Below are 7,710 nucleotides of genomic sequence, written 5' to 3'. Positions count from 1 at the left end.
GGACATCCGGAGCTTCATCCGTAAACGTATCCTCCAAGGCATTGGCCCAACCCTCAATGGCCTTGGCCACCCAGGAGATGGCCATGGACGGCCGGGCTACAGCCCCTGAGAGAGAGTAAATAGACTTTGGACAAGTCTCCACCTTCCTGTCCGTAGGATCATTCAGCGAGGATATAGACGGCAATGGCAAAGTAGCACTCCTGATGAGGCGTGTTACATGGGAATCGACCGCAGGCGGAGTTTCCCATTTCTTACAATGCGCCTCCGGAAACGGATAATTGGACGCCAACCGCTTCTGTGGCAGGAATCGCTTACTGGGCGTCTGCCAGGCCACCGCCATGTGATCCGTCAACTGATCAGACAAGGGGAACGCTGCAGAAGTAACCTTAGCTTTTTTAAAACTAGGATACCTTGACTTGGGAGCGGGTGCCTCATCCTCAATCAGAAGAATGGCCCGCACCGCCCTAACCAGAGCCCGCACATTGATGGAAGACTCAGTGTCTACCTCCTGGACTGAGGCATCTGAGGCTGAGTCATCCTGCACCTCACCATCATCAGAGGACCCCTCAGATACGCCATAACTGTGCGTTTAGACGCCCTGGAGGGCACGTCACTGCGCAACATCGACTGAAAAGCCGAAGATGCTGCCGCCAAGTCTTGGACAGTGTGGGAAAGCGCATCCACCCAGGGTGGAGGAGCTGCCACAGGAGCCTGAAACTGCACCACAGCCTGCTGCGCCACAGGGGTGGACTGCATATACATTGGCAACCCCGCATAGGGACCAAACAGGCTGAGACCCTGGGGAGTCTGCAATAATTGTGGGACCCCCGGGGAATGGGGGATGGTAGGCTGGGGCAACGCCCTAGTAGGGACGGCAGTCGGGACCGACACACGGTCCGCGATGGACACCAGCACCTGGGAAAACATCGCCCATGGTGGCTCCTGCGACATAGGAGGTTTAGACGTACCAGGGACCGCCTGGCACCGTCTGCACAGGCCGTCCTGTGACAAATCCTCCCTATCCACTCCTGCAGAACAGCGCCTGCAGGAGAACAATACCGGAGTCACGGAGTGCTCAATCTCCTCCTCAGACATGACAGACCATATAATTAAATATACAGTTATGACATAGGAAGAAAACGTGTGCACTCACCAGTGTGCTGGACAACAGCCCACAATATGGCCCTGTGTAGCACACAACTATGTGACGGACCTCACAAATATGTGATCTATATAAAAGTGAGGTCAGTAGAAACACCCTTCCCCCGCACACCTGTAGGGCTTGTAGGAGAAGGAAAGGGATGGGTATAGGCTGACAGTAAGTAGAAATTAGCACAGACAGGCAGCACTAGCAAAAGTCACATACCATGCAGGAAGATATACTCACTGCACCTTTCCACTACAATCAACCTGCCCAGATTCAGTGTCTGGGAGGGCTATAGTGCTGTGTACACTGTCCTTTTGCAGGGGAGAGGTACACAGGGGGACCGGTCCGCATGCTCCCTGAGAGTATCTGCGCTGCCACTGGAGAAAATGGCTGCTGGAGACCTCAGAGGAGGAGTGGCCGAGTATCTGCAGCTCAGCGACGCCAGACTACTAGCTGAAAGGCGCGCTGAGCTGAGGAGCCGCTAGACAGGGAAGGCTTCCTCCCCTGGCTAGCATATTAACCCCCGGGTTGCCGGCATCCCGCTTGCCGCGTTATTCACCCTGGTGGTCTGGTGGGGTATGCCTCCAATGGAGGGGGAGCCTGCCGCCACCGCTAGCGCCCCCGGTCTGTCCCCTAGACCGGGGGCATGGGACTGTGTTTAAAAGGAACCCGCGCACCGCTGCTAATCAGTGGTGCGCGGCTTACCTTGATCTCCCCGGCGTCTCCAGCAGCAGTCCCGGGGGAAACCAGAGTCCGGCTAGTACAGACTCTGGCTTCCCCCGTCGCGATCCTCAGTTCAGTACTGGCGTTGCGGCGCCAGCAGGGAGAAGGAGCGGCAGCGTGGGCGTCTGTACAGACAGCCCATCGCTGCTGCTCTGGAGAAAAAAAAAAAACTGTAGTAAAAAAATAAATGTAACTAAGTTAAAAAATAAAAAGCTTTAGGGGGCTGCTCCTGCAGTCCCCCCCCCTGCAGGGTGACCCGACTCCAGCCGGGCACCAGCTTAAACTGAGGTCACTGTGACTCGGGGTATAGAGAAGGATGGACCCAAGTGCATCCTGGGAGCAGCTAAAAGCTTTAACTCCGTGGTGCCCGAGGATCCAGATATACCCCAAGGTCACCCTGTGGACCCCTATGGACCCTGAAGTAGAAATACTACAGATTAAATAGGTGAATAACCTCATTGATTATAGCATTGTATTCACATGGTGACAATAGAATATTCAGTGTGATAAAAAGATTGACCAGACGTGACAGTGATTTATACATCACTTATATTATAAGTTATAAGTGAATACACAATATTTATTGAATGAGTGAGGAACGATTATCCGGATCTTATATCAATCACGTTATTGCTATAAATTTAGTACTCACAATGTAAATAATTATTTTAATGTGGATGAATGTACATTTACTACTGGATACAGGCCTACATATTGAGAGAACACCAATCCTACTTCCCTTCAAAGGAAGTATTAAAACACATCCTGTATATTATGATAATATAGAAGTTTATATCTGATACCTGATCTAGTGGGGTGACATGGACTTGTGTGTGATAATACAGTGTTATGATACTAATCATTCCATTTTATTAAGACTATGGGGATATAAATATATTGGATCCCAGTTATCCTATAGGTTATTGGTGAATAAATTACTTGAAAAACCTATAGAAGACAACCTTTTTTCACTTACTGTATGACAACACGGATATATATGAAATAGAAGTGTATAAATAAACACATGGCAAATTATTGGAGACATCATATATAATTTATTTGTAGAATAGTCAAATTTTAATGTGTTTCATATTTTGCTTGCTTCTAATCTCAGGCATATTAAATAAAAATTATATTTTATTAATTGGGCAGATTGACTTTATTCTTGATCACCAGATCATGGATTAGAGAATATATTAATAACCGAGAGTTTTAAAAATCCTGTGAGTGCCGCGTACAAGGAATATTTTCTTCTTTTGTGCTGTTATGGATCCAATAAATTCCTGGGTGCACCCCCTCAACATAAACATAATTAAAAAGAAGAGGGAAGGATTTTTGATACTTTTTCGATAATCAAAGTCTTTGCAAATATATTTATTTTTTGGTTTGTTATTGTGCTGCAGGTGTTGTCTTACATCCTGCTATTCTACCTGGTTAATAAACCAATCCCTGGTTAGGCTATTCATTGAGTGGACTGACCTCCATCACACACCATTGACACCTATCAACACAGGTTCTGACAATAAAACTACAGCTTGATACATTTTACGGCCCAAGATCTTACCATGTAAGAAAAAAAAAAAGCAGTACTGCGATGTGGTGATTTTAAAACTTTTTTTTCCTAGGTTTTTTGGTTTTGCTTTCAATAAATCGGACCATTTGAAAACTTCCAGAAAAAGAACTGCTGAAAAAATTATTACAAATAGACATTCAGAATGTCTGTACACAACTAAGCATTCAATCCATGGATAGGCATGTGAAATTGCTGTCCAGTGTACATTGAAAATTGTTCATTTTAAATTGGTCATGAATTCAGATTGTAATTGGTGCATCATGTGTTTCTTATAAACAAAACACACCCAAGAAACATAAAAAAGGTACAACAACAGAGTATACAAAAGATAGTCATGCTTTCAAGAGGTGAAAGGACAATTTGGAAAGTTATAAAAATAACCACCAGGAAGTAGAGATTACAGGAATGTAAAGCAAAATATCATTTGAGCCCAACACATCTGTAAAAGATCACTAAATTAAAAGCAGTCTTTGCACAATAATCACTAGAAATAGGACTCAGGATTATAATTGCATGAAAGTGACAAACACATGCACAATATTTATGCCACTAATCAGTGTTGCTTCTTGGAAAACATTATATATTCAAAATATAAATTACATATCTATACCTCTATTATGATGTTATTCCATCACTAAAACTTACATCAACCCTTGCTTTGTCATCCCAAACTATGTATTATGAACCCCAGTCTCAGTGGCAGATCACCCCAATACAAAATCTATGGTGCGGGATATTTTTCTCCAATAACAGCAGTCTTTCCTGAAACCACAATGTTGGCTGGTACTCAAATGCCGCCAGGACTCGATCCCAGCAGTGTATAGTTGTCAATCAGCTGAGAGTGAGGTAGAGTCAGGGAAATTTGCAGCTATAGAGCAAATAACCAGCAGAGTGTTCTTGGACAGGCAGTGAAACAAAAGCAACAGTCCAGTAACTGTAGCCAAGGACTCACACACTGACAACAGCAGTAAAAAGTAACCAGGCTTCCAGGAACAACGGTACAGGAGCTAGCCTAGGAAAACTTAACTCCAGCAAGACAATAATGGCAATGAGTGTACTTCTGTAGGTTCCCGGGCCAATCAGCAGCTGGGTAGAAACCATGTGATCAGGAAGTGTTGACTGATCAGCTGCTAAGTAAGGAGCAGTGATGAGTCATGCATGAGCTGATAAAGGCAAATCCCCGATCCCAGATGTTGGAGGTCAGACCATTGGTGAAATCCAACATGTTGGCTTTCCTGATCCTGGGATCGATTCAATTCAACGCAAATTGAATAGCGCCGGGGAGGTACTCCCAGAGCTATTCAATTCAGTGTGCTGTTAAGCCCAACTAAGAATTTCTTCTCGCACCCCTCCTGAGGTGCGAGCAGAAATCCGACAAAACTACAGGCGCAATGACGGAAACAGCATCGTGCCGGGGAGTTTAGTCACGAAACCGGTATGCTCCGACTAAACACCTGTTACGGTCTCCAGATATACCTTTAAGGTAGTCGTCCAGATAGGTAAGGAGTAGATGTCAGAACTGGAGTCTCACAAAAGGCTGTTGGTACAGCAGCTGAATCTAGAAGAGCTAAGAGTCGGAGGGTTGCGGTTCTTTTGGAACCTATGAAGGCCAAATAAGCCGATGGTGTGGCCACTGGGCCGTAGATGTGGCTGGTGAGCCGGTAGTATGGCCAATGGGCCGATGATGCGGCTGGTGAGCCGGTAGTATGGCCAATGGGCCGATAGTGCGGCTAATGAGCCAGTGTTAGTGGCCAATGGTGTGGCCAGTGGGCCTAAGTTGCTGCTGATTATCCGATGGCGATGGCCAATGGGCCTGTGATGCGGCTAATAAGCCGATGGTATGGCTATTTAGCCAAACATGCGGCTATTAAGCCGGTGATGGCAGCCAATGGGCAGATGATGCAGCTATTAAGCCGATGTTAGCGGCCAATGGGCCGGCGGTGCGGCTATTAGCCCATGGAGCGGCCAGAAAGTCGATGAAACAGCCAATAAGCTACCGATGAAGGGAAGTGATGGGTGCTGCGGCTAGAGGAGCCGATGACAGCACAGCTGATACAGGAGCTTGGAGTTCCCCAGCGTGCCTGGAACCCTGGAACTGCCGAGGGGATAACAATCCAATATAGTCGGCAGGGCGGCAAGGGTCTCGTGGCTACAAATACGAGAGAACCAATCACAGCAAGCAAACCATGACATCACTTCCTGGAGCGTGCTGATCACCTCAACCCAGGAATGACTGGAGTAACCCCATCCTTTCCAGGCACTTTTGTTAGGAGACAAAACGCGGTTGGTAACATGCGGGGTAGAAGAGCCCCCAGAATCTGGTTTGTCTGAAAAGTCTTGAAAGAAACATCTCCTCAACCTGGGGGCATGTAGCGCAGTCCCAGGAACGCTCCTCCGGACCATAGCCCTTCCAGTGGACCAAAAATCTGAAGATGACCTCTGGAAAGTCTGGAGTCCAAGATCCTTTCCACAATGAACTCGTGCTGACCATGAACTACAACTGGCGCGGGCCTGAAGGAGAGCCTGGTTTGAATTTTGCTGAAGAAAACATCGGTTTGAGTAACGAACAGTGGAAGGTATTATTGATACGGAGAGATTTGGGCAATTGAAGTTTGAAGGCTACCGGATTCACCTGTGAAATAATACAGAATGGACCAATAAACCTAGGGCACAACTTCTGAGTAGGTTGATGGAGCCTGATATTTTTGTTGGAGAGCCACACCAAATCTCCCCTCTTAAATTCACATGGTCTCCGATGTTTGTCCGCAATTCTCTTGGAGCGAAGAGAAACCTTCTGAAGACTTAGATGCACTTTCTTCCAGATATAACGGAGCCGTGAAACAGAAGAGGCGACAGGTGCACAGGAGTCAAATGCGTTAGCCCTCGGATGTTGTCCTGTAACACAAAAAAATTGAGATACCGCAGATGCAGAATGGCATGAGATATTAAAAGCAAATTCAGCAAGTGGTAAATGCGATACCCAGTCAATTTGACACTTGGAAATATAACAACGTAAATATTGTTCAAGACACTGGTTGACGCGTTCAGTTTGTCCGTTACTTGCGGATGGTAACCTGAGGAAAAACTGAGGTCAATGCCCAACGCAGTACAGAACACCCTCCAGAATTGTGCAACGAATTGTGTTGCTCGATCTGATACGATATCCAGCGGCAAGCCATGTACCCGAAAGATGTGCTGAAGTAATAGGCTGGAAAGTTCCTTGGCAGAGGGGAGCTTTTGTAAAGGTATAAAATGTGCCATCTTACTGAATCGATCAACCACCGTCCAAACTACAGAACATCGGGCAGACGTAGGAAGATCGACGATAAAATCCATGGCGATGTGGGTCCATGGTCTACTATGTATAGAAAGTGGAAGTAATAGACCTGAAGGAGCTGTTCGAGGTGTTTTATTCCGAGCGCAGATCTCACATGCCAGAACAAACTCCCACACATCCTGGGTCAATGACGGCCACCAGAGAGAGAGAGCAATTCACATGTTTTATTGATGCCTGGGTGTCCAGAAGCTCTACAAGCGTGAAGATTCAGTAAAACAACTTTCCTGAACCTCTCTCTCTGGAACAATCGACCAGAAGGCCTCTTCGGAGGAGATTCAGATTGGCAGGCTTGAATAAGGTCCACCAGATTTTGATTAAAGGCACAATGAAAGGAAGAATCTGGGATGATAGCTTAATTTGTCCCAAAAGTCTGTTGAATAGGTTTGACACTTCTGGATAGAGCGTCAGTCTTGATGTTCTTTGAAACCGGCCAGAAGGAAATGAGAAAATTGACCTGGGTAAAAAATAATGCCCAACGTGCCTGTCGGGAGTTCAACCTCTTGGCAGATTGGATACAGGACAGGTTTTCGTGGTCTGTTAGAACAGAAATCCGATGCTTGGCCCCCTCCAGCCAATGTATCCAGTCCTCGAAACCCATTTGATGGCTAGTAACTCCCGATAACCCACATCGTAGTTGCGTTCAGCATTAGAAAATTTGCGAGAAAAAAATGCGCATTGGTGTAGTTTATCATCAGAAGGGTTCATTTGTGATAACACAGCTCCGGCTCCTACTTAAGAAGCATCAACCTCTACGACAAACGGAAGATCCGGATTAGGATGTCGAAGAACTGGTGCCTGTGTAAATGCAATCTTGGAGGGTTTCGAAAGATTGGATCGCCTTATCTGACCAATTTAGGGTGTCTGCTCCTTTTTTTTTGGTCAGATCTACAATGGGTGCCACAATGCTAGAAAATTATCTAATGAATCGGC

This window comes from Taudactylus pleione, unplaced genomic scaffold, assembly GCF_031769625.1.
Source record: "Taudactylus pleione unplaced genomic scaffold, aTauple2 ptg000077l, whole genome shotgun sequence".
NCBI lineage: Eukaryota > Metazoa > Chordata > Amphibia > Anura > Myobatrachidae > Taudactylus > Taudactylus pleione.
This window is presented reverse-complemented; position numbering follows the sequence as displayed.